Genomic DNA, 18,461 nt, shown 5'->3' on the forward strand with positions numbered 1-18,461 from the left:
TTATATCAACTAAATATAAGAATGAACTAAAATTATAGAGAACAAACAAATAGTGGTCTAAGTTACTTACCTTTAGCTATACTATAGTCATCACATTCGTGGCTCACTCAAAAATGATCTCAGGAGTATAAGAAGTTGAGACTTCACTACTAAATACTGATTGGAATTGAGACAACCTACTTATGTATGAATATATCTATACCACTCTTTTGTGGCAAAATCTATGAGAATATTATAGGGTGTACCAAATATTTGGAGAATCTCGCATAAGAAAAATTTGTATTCTAGAATTTCCAAGGCAAGTATTATTTGTCCATTATACCACTATGCATATTATAGATGACAAAATTGAATTTATGTGGACATGCATCTATATATTTGGGTGGCGAATATCATCCCTCTCCTAAAACATTCTTTAAAACCAAGGTGAATTGAGGCCATCTTTAATTTTCCATCTACCAAAAATATTTTTGATTGGCTATTTCATTTTGAAACTTGATCTAATGACATAAATCCTCTAGCTATGGGCCCAGGGGTTTGACTTATATTTGGTAAACTTTGGGTGACATGCCAACCTGCATATGTGTAAGAACTTCACCAAATCAACATTGATCACTAGGCAACAATCGCCATTTTGTAATTATTTGCCACTATAGTGAATGTTGATGTGCTATTCCTCAACATTTTTCCACATGATCTAATCTAATCAATTCAATACTTATTTATTTTTTAACTATTATGAAACTCTTTCAAATTGATATTTACTTGAGTATATGATTTTAGATATTAGAAAGTGATTGATAATGAAAAGGGATCATATCATCCTCTAATATTTTTTAAAAGTAGACATGAATCATGAATATTACATAAATATAAGAAAGGTTAAGAACTTGTTAATGTAATAAATAAAAAAGCTAGTATTAAATAAAATATGCTTTATTATGTATTATGATAAACTATTACAAAATTTTAAGATAAAGTATTTTTTTTAAATTAAAAATTATATGAAGCTACATTTTGAAGGAATAACTTGTTTTCTCAAAGACAATTTGATTTGCTTAAGAAGCCCAAAGAACATGACCATTATAATTACTATTTTTTCCCTGGTGCTCCACTTGTGTGATAAGCTATAGAGAACATCTTTGCAATGATGTCCACACACCTTGTTAAAAGGGATGCAATTGTATCCTAATGAAATCCCCACATTTCTATATTTGTTGTAAACAACAAACAAAAATATTATTAAAAATTCAAGCTTGCTAAGATTCATGTCATTACAAAGTTTATTAAATATGCAAGAACCAAGTTAGATAATAATTTTGAATATGTTAAAAACATTTATACATTACAACATTAAAGACCATAGCCAAAACATTGAAGTTAAGTGGATCTTGAGAAAGGTTGTTCCTTTCTATCATGCAAATTAGTACAACTACTACAAGAAGATAACATGAGTCATGCAAAACTAGCTTTTCAAATTGCATACAAATACTCCAATTATCTTCATTCTTGCTTGATTCTTCCTTTGAGGATGGTTTTATACTCATGATATCTTCTCCAACATTTTAAAGTGGATAGGGTGACAAATACCTTTTACTGAAAACATGATTCAAATAAGTATTATATAAAAATATAAATATTTATATAGTATATATCATTTTCAATTATAAAGTGCAAAATACATAATCCTAAAACACTCTAATAAGAAAGTAAATAAATTGGGTAAGAAAACATTTTTGACACTTGTGTATTTACAAAAAAGAAGAAGATTAAAACTTTAATAATGAATCCATTTAAATAGGTAGATGAATGCCAACGGAAAGTAGTCAAGCACAATGCATTTAATGAAACCTTCCACTACAATCAATAGAGTTTTAACAACACATTGTAAGCTTTGATCTGGTTGAGTGTCTCATCAAAATAATACTCGTATATTTGCTAGAACCTACAAATTAATGTGAATTTTACCAATTACTATCTAAACAAATCAACATTTAGAATGTGAGATTTAAATACAAATATGAGAAAAATGTCATCACTATAAATCAATCAAAATAATGACTCAATAAAAGAAAGAAGAAAAGAAAGAGTTTCTTTTATAGATATGAGAAACACCCCACCATTCTAAATTAGTCAAACTATTTTCTCAATAAAAGAAAGAAGAAAAGAAATCAATTCTTACACAAGTAATTTTTATATTGATCTATAGATGACCCTATCTAATATAAAATAATCTTTTACACAGCACCTTATTATACTGCAAATAAGATGTGCATACCTACCTTATTATTAGATTCAAATTTTGTGTCCCCTCTTTCAAAAAAAAACACAAATTATCATTAAAAGTTTACGCATTTCTATATTTTCAAAATTAAATTATGAAATTAGCAAGGAAGAAAACTTACATGAAAATGATGTGGATAACGAGGATGGCAGGGGATAGAAGCTGTGGATTGACAATATGGCAGGGAGAGAATCTGTGGACTGACAGATTGAAACACCCCACCAATCAACTTCTCACCCACAAGTGAGACTATCCAGAGCTGCCTCATCCCAATGCAACGAAAACAACATAACCATCTCAATTGTGATGAACCCCTCTGCGAACAGTAGGAGCCACATATTTTGGCTTGTGGAGAACAAGTGATCTGCAAACAGCCTGCGCCCACGCTTCACTCATAATCAAATAATTTTCTCCTCCCCTCCACTCTTGAAAATCTCCTAAGTGTTTGTAATATAACTGTGAAGCAAGGACCAAACATTGTGTTTCCCATGAGGATATGAACCGCCAATATCATAAACAAAACACCGTGTTTTCTCAAGGGCATCATATTATCGTTCAATGGAACGAACCCGCAGTTGGCAAACGATGACACCACTGTAAAAACTGCAAACAAAGACTTTCTTATGCCTCTCTCATTCAAGATCCTTTCTCCACCTTTGGCTAAAGAAAAATAGATGCAAACGAGTATAAAAGCAGCTAACTGAACAAACAGAAAATACCCAAAACATAGATACCCAAGAAAAGTAAGAGCCTGGTATTCTAAATCACCATCCACGACGTTATCAGCATCACCTTTAATCTCATTAAGGCAAAAGTCTGTTACCATTTTGCTTGGTTCATTGATCTCGCACAGTTCTAATTCACCATGAATGTTATCCTCGGGATCAGTAATAGGCTTTTTAGGGTTTAGTATTGATTCTCTTCTCATCTGATCCCTTGCACGGAGATGATGATCAAAGTGTCTTGTACATCCACCATGATCACTTGTGACGTTTGAGCCTTGATCAATCATTTGCGCACTATTGTTCATAGAGAGTTGACTCTTGAGTCTGAGCCTTGCAAGGAAGAGAAAGCAAGAGGAGGTGAAGACTTCTGCGCCTAGAAACATGAGTATAATCATCACAACCAGGTGGATGTGTGAAAGATCTTCCATGGGAACAACTCCCAAGCTGCTCACACTTGCAGATGACACACTAGTGAAAAGTGCATCAACCGATGTGCAATGACCTCAGAAAAGTCTGATTTTCGCTCTGCTACGGTTTCCTACCTCATTTGATTTTTCAGTTCTCTTGAGTACGTCTCTTCGTCTGAACTTGCCTTCTACAGGCAACACATGTCAAACTGCATTTACTGCGGGAGTCTTTAGGCTTTTTTATCATGGCTCTGGCCAGCGGTGACCCAGTTGTTTCTGGTGTGCACACTACTGCTTCGGACTGCCATGGTGTCGCCTCCGAACAAATTCCTACGCAAGTTTGTCCTGAAGCTCTTTCACAAGGTAATCCTGATATTATCCTTCCTTTGCAAGAATTTGATGCTACATGTGACTGGTTAGAGCACCACACCTTGATAGGTTATTTTGTGGGTCAGACTCCTCCTGAAGCTATGCTCAGAGAAAGGGTTAACAAGAGTTGGACCCCTCATGGGGTCCACCTTGATACCATGCACAACCTTACCAAAGGTTTTTTTTAATTTTGTTTTGCCAACCTATCACAAGCAGAGGCAATTTTCACCAACGGCCCTTGGTCTGTCCGTTCTTCTCTACTTGTTTTCCAAAAATGGTCTTGAGACTTTACTATCTCGGATGATAAAAACCTTAGGGTCCTTGTGTGGGTTGAGTTCCCAGGTTTACCCTTGCCATGTTGGCATTTCATTGAGTCCATTGCCCAAACCCTTGGCAAGGTTGTCACCAAGGAGCCTGAGAATTTTTTTAATGCTCGCCCTCAACGTCACGTTTGCATCGAAGTTGATCTTTCCAAGGATCTTCATGATTCCATGAAAATTCAGATTGGGGTGTAGACCTTCTCTCAGAAGGTGCTTTACTTGAACCTACCTAACACCTTCTATAGGTGCCAGTTGGCGGAAGACAAGATTCAAGATTGCCCCTTAGTTACCTCCAAGGAAAAACTTGAACCTAAAGATGTGCCTGCTAAACAAGTCGAAGGGAAAAAAGAAGATTGGGTTTTTGTTGGACACAAGGGCAAGGCTGCCTCGACCCCTTATCTTATGCGGTAGTTGTCATTGTTCCTTCTATTCCCACAGGAAGGTCTACACCAGCTAGCATGGGGACGCAGACAACTTCGACAGTTCCTCTTTTGAGGGGTTCGCAGGTTTCAAACCCTGCTAATGCATAGGGGATCAAGGCCGCCACCAGAGCTTCTACCTTGGTCGGGGCTCGCACTCTGTTTGAGGTCTCTTCCATTGTGCTACCAGCAATACGACATTCTTGCAGTCCTCCTAGACATGCAAGGGTACTAGAGATAAAGTGACAGGCTGTAAGTTCAGAGGATTTCTCGTCTGACTTTCACCTGGCTCCTACCTTCTTGCAAAATAGCTACTCCTCTCTCAAGGACGAGGATGACATGGAAGAGTTCTCATGAACTGCCTTTCATGGAATGTTAGAGCTCTTATAGACCTCACCAAAAAGTACTATGTTTGGGATACCCATCATAGACTTAATAATTTGGATTTTTTGTGTTTGCAAGAAGTAAAGATCTCTGGTTTCATGCTTGATGTTGCATGCCGTGTTATTTGGCCGGATAGCATTATGTTTTCCTCGCAACATGATGTTGGCCGAGGTGGTGTAGTTACTCTCCTATCACCTCGCCTTCATTCTGCTATTATTTCACACGGTTCTGACCCTGTGCATAGAATTGTTTGGCTTTTACTTTCCATTAACAATCACTCTTTTGGAGTCATTAATGTTTATGCTTCCAATGACGCTATTGAAAGAGCCCAGTTGTGGGCTTGGCTTTCTGACAATTTGCCTCCAGCTACTTGGGTCATGTGTGGGGACTTCAATATGGTTGAAGTGGCATCTGACAAAGAAGGCATTCTGCTTTTTCGTTGGACAGCTAGGGGAAGAGAAACTTGGTACCACATGCGTAATAAATTGGACCTATTTGATCCCAACACTAACCGCCGCCAGAGTAGTGGGGTCTGGCACACTTGGTCCAACTTTTGAGCTGGCCCAAATCATATATTAAAACATCTTGATCGTGCCATGATCTCTGAGCAATCTTTTTTCTCCTTTTCTGAGGATCAAAATTTGCCTGTCATTCCCCTATCAAATGTCACTTTATCTGACCACTATCCTATTTATTTTGGCATTACTTGGCAAAAAAATGTCCCCAAGGTAGCTAAGTCTCAATTTTACCTCAACACATCAGTGCTAATGCATGCTTCCACCATCTCACATATCCTACGTGTCTGGAATTTAGAGCCACATCCACACTCTCACAAGGGATGAATTCAATGGTGGAATGATTCCATTGCCAAAACTGCATGATTCCTATGCATCTATGGGCGTCAAGTTGCCATTTTTAGAAAAAGGGTTTATGTAGCTAACAACCTTGCCCTAAGGAAAGCTTCTGAGGCTCTCACTCTTAACCCCTTTGATATGGATCTACAAGTTCATCTTGGCAAGATTCAACATAACAAGCAAGTTGCTAACAACTATGCTGCCCGTGGAGCTCAACTCAAGGCTCGTCTCCACTAGTTGAAGGTTGGAGACAAAGCCTCAAAGGAATCTTTTCATGCTCTCTAAGCCCATCATACCAAAGTTGGGATTCATAAACTCAAACAAGGCACGACTGTTCTGTCCAGTCTCCTCGACATCTTGCAAGCATTTGTTCATCATTATGAGAATGTTTTTGCTTCACAAGGAAGTTCGGTTGCCCAGGAAGATGCTCTCCGAAAATGCATCTCTGTTACTCCCAACCACCTTGTGGGGGAGCAGTGTGCTTTTTGTGAGCAACTTCTTTCCCTTAGTGATCTTAAAGAGGCTACCTTTTCTATGGCAGATGAGAAGTCCCCTGGGTGTGATGGATTCCCCTATGAGTTTTACAAGCATCTCTGGTAGAAAATTGGCCCTTATCTGCATAGATTCTATCTTGAAGCATATCATTCTAAAAGCTTAGGAGCCATTATAAATAAAGGAAATATTAAATTCATACCTAAGGCTGGTGATTTGGAGGACATATGCAATTGGAGGCCCATCACCCTTCTAAATGTGGCTTATAAGATAATTGCCAAGGCACTCTCTCTCAAAATCAAGCACATGCTGCCGCTAATTGTACAGCCTGAGAAAATTGGCTTCATCAAGTCCAGATACATTCTTGATAAAATTATTGTTGTCTTTGAAGGGATGGAATAGGCTATCTTTTTGAAGATAGATTTTGCCAAAGCATATGACCGCATTGAATGGCCCCTTCATCCTAGCTATGCTCCAAGCCCTGGAATTTGGCCCCAACTTTATTCAATTTGTGGAGATGGTCTTTGGTGATGCTAATGCTTGCATTACCATTAATAATTCACAATCTAAGGCCTTCGGACTCTTTCGCTCCATTAGGCAAGGTTGCGCTTTAGTTCCAACACTTTACATTCTTGCTGCTGAAGGGTTTGGGTACTTGCTTGTTCATTCTGTTTCCTCAGGATTGGTTCATGGCATTACCTTTCCTAATTCTACTTCCCAGCTTGTCAATGGGCATTTTGTTGATGATTCCTTCCTTACTCTTCTTGGGAAGGAGGAAAGCATCAACAATGCGCTATCTTGTCTGACGACTTTTTGTCAAGCCTCTAGCTCTACCATTCAATGGCATAAAATGCTCTACTACTACTAGTCTTTGGCACCAACTCCACATTGGCTCAGCCAGTTTGAGTGGAAATGGGTCACTCATGGTGAAGTTTTTCATTTTCTTGGCATCCCTTTTGCCTTTCAGGCTTCCCCTCTGGAGCTTTGGAATGGTGTCCTTGCTAAGATTGTGAAAAAGCCTGATTATTGGATTACCAAGCCGCTCTCTCTTGCTGGTAAATTCTAGATTTGTTCTAAGATTCTAGTGGCACCCATGTTTATTATTCTTCCTATTGGGCTCCTTCCAAAGCTTCCTATCTTAAGCTGGAACGCTTGCTCAGAGATTTCCTCTGGGCTTCTAGTTCCGATCATCATGGATTTCACAGAGTCGCTTGGGAATTTTGTTGCCTCCCTAAAGAATCTAGTGGCCTCAGTCTACTTTCCGCTCACAAACAAGGCCTTACACTTTGTGCCAAGTGGATCATTTGTGCTATTACTGGAGACGAATCTTGGAAGATTCTAGTTTGCCATTGCATTTCTTTTGGCTTCCCTGTAAACAGACCTGCCTGGAAGGGGATTGATTTTCAAACCCTTCTCATCATGCGTGATCCTATTGTTATACAAGGCTCATTTTTTATCAAGAGAATATGGAAAGCATGGAAGACTATCAAGCCCTGGCTTCATTGGGCTGGGGATGACTTTCGTAATGGTCTCTCCTTGAATCAATAGAATATTTGGTGGTCTCCCCTATTTGCCATTCAGGGTAACCCTCTTGATAAGACCCAAGGTGCCAATGCTCTTCATTTTTTCAAATGTGGCATCAGAACTGTCAAAGATCTCTTTTCTAGAGTCACTATGAGTTTCAAGACCTAGGAAGATATGTAGGTTTAGTACTGCCTTGTCCGTACAGATTGGCAAACTTTTGACCTATTGCTTTCCTCCATCCCTGTACATCTGGTGCACAAGGTTGGAATCTAGTCTGGTTGTCCTTGGTGGCATGACTAAAAGTGGTATCCTGACACTCCTTTTGCCAACTACAAGCCCAATAAGGGATACCGATGGCTTTTTCCCCATCTTTCGATGGTAGACACGCTCAACAAGAGATGGCATTTGCAATCTTCGCTTTCTCAATGGCAAAAATACTTCGATACCATCTGGTGCACTATTACTGAGCCCAAGATCACCCACTTTTCTTGGTGCCTTGCCTTCCAAGGTCTTCCCCTAGGGCCTCAACTCAAGCACATAAGGGTTTCTGATCCTAGATGCCCCTTCTGTGGTCAGCCTAAGTCCTTTCTACATATTTTCTGGTTTTGTAAACATGCATAGAATTACTGGCATTGGATTCATGATTTTTTCAAGCCCTTTAGGCCTGAACCATTTTCATGGCACATGATCTTGCTGGGTGATTCCCCCAAAATTCCCAAAAGTACTCCCAAATCTAGCATACATTCAGGATGGAACTTTTATTTACTTTGTGGAGAGATAGAAATGTTGTTTTATTCACACATAGCTTTTTGGATGTTAACATTGCAATGTACACTAAAGCTTGTATTTGTAACAATGTTATTATGCAGATATAGGTGCAAGCTAACAAAGTTGCCCTGGAAGTTGCTCACCTACAGGAGCTACTCAACCACTGGGGCAATGCCCCTTGTACTATGGCTCAAGTACCTCCAGATGCCTCGGCAGACACCTCGATGCCTCGTGGCCGTCAGCAGTGGTGCCACTCCTCAAGCCGCCACTCGCACACTCTGCGCTCGCAGGCCTCCCGCCACCACTCTTCTAGTGGCAAGGCTGGTAGCTAGAGGCACCACTCTGCCTCCCCACCCCATGGTGGCTCTAGTTGGTCCCCACCTCCTCCTCCTGCCACTTATTGTGATAATGTTGGCAAATGGCCTTGCTTGGTGCTGGCGATTTCTCCTCCGATGCTTGAGGTCAAAGATGCAAAGGCTGCCACTAATCCACGTACTACTACTACTCTTGATGACGACTAGTCTGTGCCCAACCTGCCCCCCAATCCCAAAAATGTTGGGGTTTCAATGACAAAGATGATCCTCCCCCCTCGACTGCCACTACTTTGGCAGCCTGAGGTTGCTATATATGTTTTTTTTTTATGAATAGTTGCTTTTTTCGGCTGATGCCATGTGTTTAGTTTTGCCTTAGGTTGCTTGAACTCTCTTGCGGGGTGATCTTGTATCCCCCGACCCCTTTTTTTTGAATTGTATTCTAAGTATATTTTTTAATAGAACATGACTATTTATCAAAAAAAAAAAAGTGCCTCAAACACATTCAATTGTGTTTTTGTTATAGTGGGTGAGATTCTCAAAGGAATCAGACCCACTACAGAAATGGCAGTGAAATATATAACATGAATCAAGTAGGGATCAGATAGAAATGGAGCCCCTATTGACCATACTGGTCGCAAGGTGGTAAATTGTTTTAAACAATAAAGGTGGCAAGTTTGAAATGGTTTACGTGGCACCGGTGTAACGTTGTGGCATTAAAAGAAAATGTAAATGACAAAACAGTGGCATCATAAACGTTTTTAAAATATCTTAGGCACAGGCTATATGTGGCATTAATAAGGTCTAGGAACACATCCAGCAAGTAAATATGCTTCGAAAGAAGCTAGCCAAATGTCATCTTTGTATGATGGATTGGAAAGAACTCTTAAAATTACTTTTGGTTGTGGGCATTTGTTTTGTTTGAAAGTCTTCTTATAAAATACCTCTAAAAAAATGAAAGGAATGTTTCGTTGCTCTGTGAAAATGGAATATGAAAAGATTTGTTTGCTCTTTTCATTGCTTTGTGAAATAGAATATGGAAAGGATTTGTTTGATCTATGAGGATGAAAGGTTGAATGGTAAAGTATCAAACATGTTGATAAATTTCTTCTCTTGTCCCTTGTATAGATGCTCATTTATTTGATCTCTTTGTGCATGCATGGATGGCCAAGGCCAAAACAAAGCGAGTGTTTAATAGTGAACAGTGGTAAAGGGTTTCGTTCAAAATAGAGAAAAGATGGAGGAAAATCAAAAAATTGGTAAATATTCATTTGCAAGTATGATCGTTCTCATGTGAAATTGCTCAAAATCTTTTTTTTTTTTAAAGGAAGAAAAAGGGAAATAAAAGACTGAAATGTTTCACAGTCAGTTGGAAATTTTTGTTTCAAAAGCAAAGATTTTGTTTTGAAGATATGAAGGATTTTTTTGTTAAAAATAAAAAGGGTTTTCATTTACAAACCCTAATATCTTTGTTTTCAAAAGATGCTTCTAAAAATTGAAGAACTACTAGTTCATTTTTTTGTTTAAAAGGAATATGCTAGTTTGTTTTATTGTTTAAAAGGAATATATGTTGGTTCAGTGGTCTAACTATTAAAAGGTAGTTTTGAACCGCATATATATCATGAGGTCATATTTGAAACAGTCCTAACTAGATTAGTTTGTTCTAAAAATTGATTCTCTCTATATGAATTAAATTTCTATTTAAAGAGATTATTGTAAAATCTTGAATATAGAAGTCTAATTCAGTGATGTAAATGTTGGTATTATAGATTGAGTAACTGAGAGGGAGGGGGAGTAAATCAGTTACCACAAAACAAATCCAGATCCCTTAGATGTCTTGAATAACTAATTACTATTGTCACTCGGTAAACACTCACAAAAATGTTCTAACTCGGTAGATTAACTTGTTACTAATCTTTAAGCATTCATAATTATTAACATGCATACAAAAGTAAATAACATGAACACAAGAGACATGAGATTTAACGTGGAAACCCAATATAGGAAAAACCACCAAGTAACTAGTTACAAATTTTCGCTCTTCTGAAGTGAGCCCTATTAGGAGCCAACCCTATTAAACGTTACAAAACACACTATTAAGTGTGACCCTATTAGAGGATTTAATCACCCTTCTAGGAGTGGCCTTGCTAGAAGTCTTTAGAACAATTGAACTGAACTATGCACCTTGTTAGAGGATTTACAAAATGGTTATTAAACTAGCTTTGTTAAGAGGTTTAGAAAATATTGTTAAAATGGTGAGAAAGTAAAAATAAGTGACTTGAATGAGATGCAATTAAACTTTGCTGATACAGAATACTACTTTTCTTCAATAGATCCTCGATGATCAAATACAACTCTACTTCTCCTCAAGGATATCTGATCCTTCTTCAAAATTCACTTGCACTATCTCTTCACACAATCAGCTCATTGCATACTCGCTTCTTTCAATTAGAATCCACAACTTGACCTTTTATTTATACATTACAAATTGTCAAGTCAACTCAATTAAAAGTTACATTTACCAATAAACCATACATCAGTCAGCTACAAATATTACATTAAACAAATAAACTTTATTTCCAAAAATAATGAAATCCTTCATTTTCTGACCCTGCTCAGTAAATACTACTCCAAAATCAATTTTCCTGAGTTAACTATCTCAACTAAGTTAATACTGCAAATTCTACGAAATCCTTTGGTTGCGAGTGAACTTGGTAAGAATTAAATTTCCTTTGCTGACCGTAAGAGCTCGATAAGAACTGTTATCTGCCATTTTTTCCATTGATGACTGAGTAAACTTGGTAGACACTAAATTTCCTTACTAACCTTTCAAGCTTGGTAACAACTGTCTGCACAAGCTAAAGTCTGAGAACGCTTGGTAGACACTGTAAATCTTCTTTGCTAACCTTCTGAGCTCAGTAGATTCTATCTTTTTCCTTGCTGACCAACTGAGCTTGGTAGAATCTAACTGATAACTGATATGACATTTGTGTAACATCAAAGACAATACACAATTGAACAATTGTATCCAACAATCTCCCTCTTTGGCATTGATGGCAACACAACATATCATAGTAGAATGAAATTTGAAAACAAGTATTTTCTGATAGAATGCTTCTCCCTCTTACATTTCATTCCATAAAAGTCCTCAAATACATTAATCTCCCTCTTTCATTATAATCTCTCCCTCTTGCATACACTCTCTTTTTCTTGGATATTTCAAAAAGATATGATAGTAAATTCTCCCTCTTTGACAAAAAATGCCAAAAACAACACAACTTAAATGAATTTCAATGTACCTTAAGTATTGATTCATATGCAGTGTCTTCATTACTTTGTTGCATCAACTGATAGATCTTCAATTTTGTTCCTATTGATGCATTCACTAAAACTATATTTTAGTGAGCTTCAGATATGGGAATGACCCCTAACTTACCTCTTAGATATAAGAATGCATCCTTATGTAAAGGCTTTGTGAATATGTCAACAATTTGTTCCTTTGTATGGACATATTCCAATTTGATCTCCTTATCCTACACTGATTCTTTGACAAAGTGATACTTTATAGCAATTTGCTTAGTTTTTTAATGCATCACTGGATTTTTGGATATATTAATTGCACTTGTATTGTCAAAAAACATGACAACTGATTCTTCAATGCACTACATACTACAACTTTCCAATCATAGATCTATATAATGTTTGATCCACTTCCTTTGATTCATCATCATTGGTAAGTTTCAATCCAGTACACATAGGAGTCCCAACTGGATTACAGTCTTCCATACCAAACTTTTTCAGTATCTTCTTGATTTATTTTGATTCAGTGATGTAAATACCATTCTTATTCTATTGAATTTGAAGACCAACAAAGAATTTGATCTCACAAAACATTGACATTTCAAATTCCTTGTTCATTTGTTCTAAAAATTCTTTGCAAAGATCATCATTTCCTATGAACAAAGTATCATCTACAAATATTTTGGCCAAAACAATCTTATTATCTGGTCCTTCCTTGATATACAAGCTACTATTATCATTAGTTCTTTGAAAATCAATTTGAATAAGATAGTTATACAATCTCTCATACCATGCTCTAGGGGCTTGTTTCATATCATACAATGCTTTATGTAATTTGTAGACCATGTCCTTCTTGTCTGGATCAACAAAACCTTCAAGTTGTTCAATGTAAACCTTTTCATCTAGTATACTATTTAGAAATGTTTCCTTTACATCCATCTAATAAACTTTGAATCCTTTGTATGTAGCATATGCAAGTAAGGTTCTGAGACTTTCTAATCTTGCAATAGGAGCAAAATTTTCTCCACAGTCTATACCTTCTTCTTGAGAGTATCCTTTGCATACTAGTCTAGCTTTGTTTCTTGATACCTTACCATCTTCATTTAGCTTATTTTTGAATACTCACTTAGCTCCAATCACATTTTTTTCTTTAGGCCTGGGTACAAGAGTTCATGTTTTTTTTTCCTCTATCTGCTCTATCTCTTCATTCATAGCCTCAATTCAACTTTCATTTTCTAATGCATCTTTGAAACTTCTAGGTTCAAAATTAGCAAGTAAACAAGTACCTTTTAACTTACTTCTTGTCATAGTTTCTTCACATTTATCTCCAATGATTTGATCCGGTACATGATGTGTCCTAATATACTTAGCTAATATAGGTTTCTTTCCTTTTGAATGCTTTGCATTTTCATCCTCTTGCACTTCAACTTCAGGTTCTGACTATTCTGTCTACTACTCAAGTCCTTTAGACTCGGTAAGAAATTGCTCGATAGCATCAGGATGTGACTCGGTTCCTTTTGACTCGATTTGAACTTTCTGCAACTCGGTTACTGAAGACTCAAGAGTTGAAGATTCCTGATTGACAGATGTATTTGGCACTGTATCAGGTTCAATGAAAAAAAATCTCCTATAGTCTTATGGTTCCCTTTTTCTTTCTTCTTCAGTTCTTTCTGCAAACTCATCAAATTTCACATGTGCACTTTCTATGACTTTGTGAGTAGACAAATTCAAACAACTATATGCTTTACTCTTGCAAGAATATCCCAAAAATATTTCTTCATCACCCTTCACATCAAATTTACCCTTTCTAGATTCTTTCAAAATGTAACATTTGCTTCCAAATACTTTTTGGTAACTTACATTGGGTTTGTAGCCATACCATAACTCATAGGGAGTTTTGAATGTGTCCTTCTTCAGCTATACTCAGTTCAAGGTATGAACTATAATGCTAATAGCTTCCTTCAAGTATTTGATAGCAATGCTCTTTTCAATCATTAAGGTTCTTGCACAGTCCATGGTAGATCTGCTCCTTCTTTCAGCTATTCCATTTTGTTTAGAAATTCTAGGTGTTGAAACATGTATTTTGATTCCCCTTTCAATGCAAAAGTTATTAAACTCATGTGAAATGAATTCACCACCTCTGTCTGACCTTAAGAATTTTAGTCTTTTTCCTGTTTCCTTCTCTCCTCTGGCCAAATACCATTTGAACTTCTCAAATGCTTCTAATTTCTCTCTTAGGTACATGATAGTCATCATTCTTGAGTAATAGTCAACAAAAAGAATGAAGAACTTTTCACCAGTATAAATTTCAATTCCAATAGTTCCACACAAATCAGTATGCACAATTTCTAAAACTTCTTTAGACTGATAGTTCTTACTTTTAAAGCTAGTCTTTCCCATCTTGCTGATTTGACAATTCTTACATAGACCAACCTTAGGTTTCTTTATGTTAGGAATGCCTCTTACTTTCTTGAATTGACTTATTTTCACCAAGTTATCAAAGTTCACATGACACAACCTCCTATTCCATAAGCAACTTTCTTCAACGTGAGCAATAAAACATAAACATTCTCCAAGTTCAAGATAAAACAAGTTACCTTTTGTTTGAGTGCTTGATCCAATCAGCTTTCCTTTGCCATCTAGCAGTCTTTCTTTTTCATTCATGAATTCTAGTTTGAATCGATTATTGAGTAGTTGTGCCACACTCAATATATTGTGTTTTAGTCCTTCTACCCAATATGCATTATCACATACAAGTTCTTTGGTTAGTGAGATTCTTCCTTTTTCTTTTATGCAACAAGGTTCATTATTACCAAACCTCACACTGCCACCATCATAGTCTTCAAATTATTCAAACTTAGTTTTATCACTAATCATGTGATGAGAACAACCATTATCTATAATCCATGTATCATTTTTCTCACATGAGAAATAAGTGCCATTTCCTCATCATTATCAGAGTCATCCTTTATAGCAATGTAAACAATTTCATCTTCTTCTTCATCATCAGAATCATTAGAATCCTTAGCCATGAAACATGTTTTCTTACTTTTGTCCTTGAATGATTTGAAGTCTTTCTTGTCATTGCACTTGTGACCTTTCTTCTCATCCTTGTTCTACTTATTTGGGCACCTAGCAGCAATATGTCCAATTTCTTCACAAGAAAAATAGATTAGAGGAACCTTACCTTTGTATTTTCCTTTGCCTCTTGAATATTTCCTTGTTAGTAGAGCTTCAACTACCTCAAGATCACTGTTAGAACTTTGTTCTGATTCTTCTTCACTATCTGATTGAGAATCCTTTATCTTCTTGCCTTTCTCCTTGAGTGAAAACTTTGCTTCAAATGTTGATTCAATGTTCTTGACAGCTAGAACATAATTATCATAGTTATCTAGCTCGAATGCAGTCAATCTTCCAACTATGGCCTCTAAATTTATCTTATGATTTGCATCACATCTTCTTTCTTGAATTGCAGAAAATTTGATTGCATAAATGGGAAGTAGTGTTCTAAGAACTTTACTTATAACTATTTCCTCCTTGATATCTCCTCTAAATGCTTTGATTGCATTGACAGTTGCTTTAACTCTTTCAACATATTTTGCAATATTTTCATCTTCTCTCATCCTCATCTGATCAAACTAACCTCTTAAACTTTCTGCTTTGGCTCTTCTCACATTATCATCACCTCCATAGATATCTTTCAGCTTGTTCCACATTTCAAAAGGAAATTTGCAATCCTTGATATCTTCAAATTTTCATAACTTAGGGTAGATGAAATATCTATCATCATGTTGTTGTGAGTCTTCTTTTCAGCAATATCATTGACAAATAATGTGCCAATAGGTTCTACATATGCTTCATCGAGATATTTCAATCCTATATCACCAATAGAAGCTAGATGAATTCTCATCAATCCTTGCCATGCTGAGAAGTTGTCCCTATTAAGTCTTAGAATTTCCCTCTTGTAAGACATCCTGATCTTTAGCTTAGATCCTTGAAATCTTTTCCTGCAAGAACCAAAAGCTTTGATACCAATTGTTGGAATTATATATGGAGTAACTAAGAGGGGGGGGTGGGGTGAATCAGTTACCACAAAACAAATCCAAATCCCTTAGATGTCTTGAATAATTAGTTATTGCTGCCACTTGGTAAACACTCACAAAAATGTTGTAACTCAGTAGATTAACTTGTTACTGATCTTTTAGTATTCATAATTATTAACATGCATGCAAAAGTAAATAATAAGAACACAAGAGACACCAGATTTAACATGGAAATCAAATATGAGAAAAAGCACCAAGTAACTAGCTACCAATTTTCACTCTTCTGAAGTGAACCCTGTTAGGAGCCAACCTTGTTAAAGGTTACAAAATACATATTAGGTGTGACCCTGTTAAATGATTTAATCACCCTACTAGGAATGGCCTTGCTAGAGGTCTTTAGAAAAATTCAACTAAACTGTCCACCTTGTTAGAGGATTTACAAAATGGCTATTAAACTAACTCTGTTAAGAGACTTAGAAAATATTGTTACAATGGTGAGAAAGTAACAATAAGTGACCTGAATGAGATGCAACTGAACTTTGCTGATACAGATCTTTGCTTTGCTTCAATAGATCCTTACTGATCAAATACAACTCTACTTCTCCTCAAGGATATCTGATCCTTCTTCAAAATTCACTTACACTACCTCTTCACACAATCATCTCATTGCATACTTTCTTCTTTCAATTAGAATCCATAACTTGACCTCTTATTTATATATTACATTAGTCGGTTACAAATATTACATTAAACAAATAAACTTTATTTCCCAAAATAATGAAATCCTTCATTGGCTAACCCTACTTGGTAAACACTACTCTAGAAACAATTTCCTGAGTTAAACATCTCAGCTCGATTAACACTGCAATTTTTTTGAAATACTTTGGCTATTGAGTGAACTCAATAAGAACTGAATTTCCTTTGCTGACTATGAGAGCTCGGTAAGAACTATTCTCTACCATATTTTCTTGTGATGACCGCGTAAACTCGGTAGACAGTGAATTTCCTTACTTACCTTGAAAGCTCAGTAACAACTATCTACAAAAGGTAAAGTCTGAGAATGCTCAGTAGTAATTGTAAACCTTCTTTGCTAACCTTCTAAGCTTAGTAGATTCTATCTTTTGCCTTGCTAACCAACTGAGCTTGGTAGACACTGACTGATAACTGATATGACATTTTTGTAACATCAAAGACAACACAAAATTGAACAATTGTATCCAACAGTAAAAAGTAGAGACATAAAATATTTTGAAATTGTGTAAAGGTGATCTGAAAGGTTGATTATAAACTTATCTACATGTATAGGTGTATGGTGTATTACATACAGTTATATGTGTATGTAAGGTTGTAATACAATTAACAAAGAGACCGATAGGGTTGAATCCCTAAGTAGTTGTTGTTGCTGATTGTAAAGAGTTGAAGCTCAATAAAAATTATAGGTTCATGAAGTGGTTTTTCTCCCTATGATGAAATTGTAAGGATTTTTGAGGGTTTACCACTCAACACTAAAATTCATTTCTCTATCTTTTGTGAGTTAATATTTTCTTATTCTTTCAATGTGAATGATTATTATTATGAGCAAAATTTGAATGCATTTAGTTTATGGAATGTTAAAATTGAATTGTGTAACTTGTTTAAATAAAAGCAATAAATTCTGATTCACCCCCCAACAGAACTTCAATACTTCCAACAAGTGGTATCAGAGTGTAGGATTCCTTTTAGGAATTTTTTTAGGGATTTTTATTAGAAGTGAAATGGCACAGGCTAAAGGAGCTTCCCTTAAATAGTCTACATTATTTGATGGTAATGATGATGTCTTTTGGAAAGTCATGATTGAGGCATTTATATGTTCTTTAGATGTTAGAATGTGGGATGTTGTTATTACAAAGTATGTTGTTCCACCAATAGTACCTATTGATGTTAATGATAAAATGACATATGAACTAGATAAAAAGACAAGATATGCTCTTCTGTGTGGTCTCACAGAAGATGTATTTGAAAAAGTAGTCTACTGTAAATTAGCAAATGATATTTGGGAAAAATTGGAAACTATTTATCAAGGAGATGAAAAGGTTAAAGAGTCAAAAAAATTTAACTCTCAAAACACAGTTTGATAAGTTAAAGATGAATGAAGGTGAAAAAATTTCAGCATACTTCTTGAAAATTGATGAAATAGTCAATGCTAGAAAAGGTCTAGGTGAACATATTGAAGAACATGATATAGTTCAAAAGTTATATGGTCAGTTCTACCTAAATTTGAA

General features: G+C 36.2%; 1 pseudogene; it reads right to left on the reverse strand.

The window, feature by feature from the left end:
* Positions 1-993: 993 nt before the first annotated feature.
* On the reverse strand, positions 994-9,769 carry LOC149553792 (cation transporter HKT1;3-like; annotated as a pseudogene).
* Positions 9,770-18,461: the final 8,692 nt, after the last annotated feature.

The sequence above is a fragment of the Cupressus sempervirens genome, chromosome 6 (assembly GCF_028749045.1).
Source record: "Cupressus sempervirens isolate cs-2001-9-10 chromosome 6, ASM2874904v1, whole genome shotgun sequence".
NCBI lineage: Eukaryota > Viridiplantae > Streptophyta > Pinopsida > Cupressales > Cupressaceae > Cupressus > Cupressus sempervirens.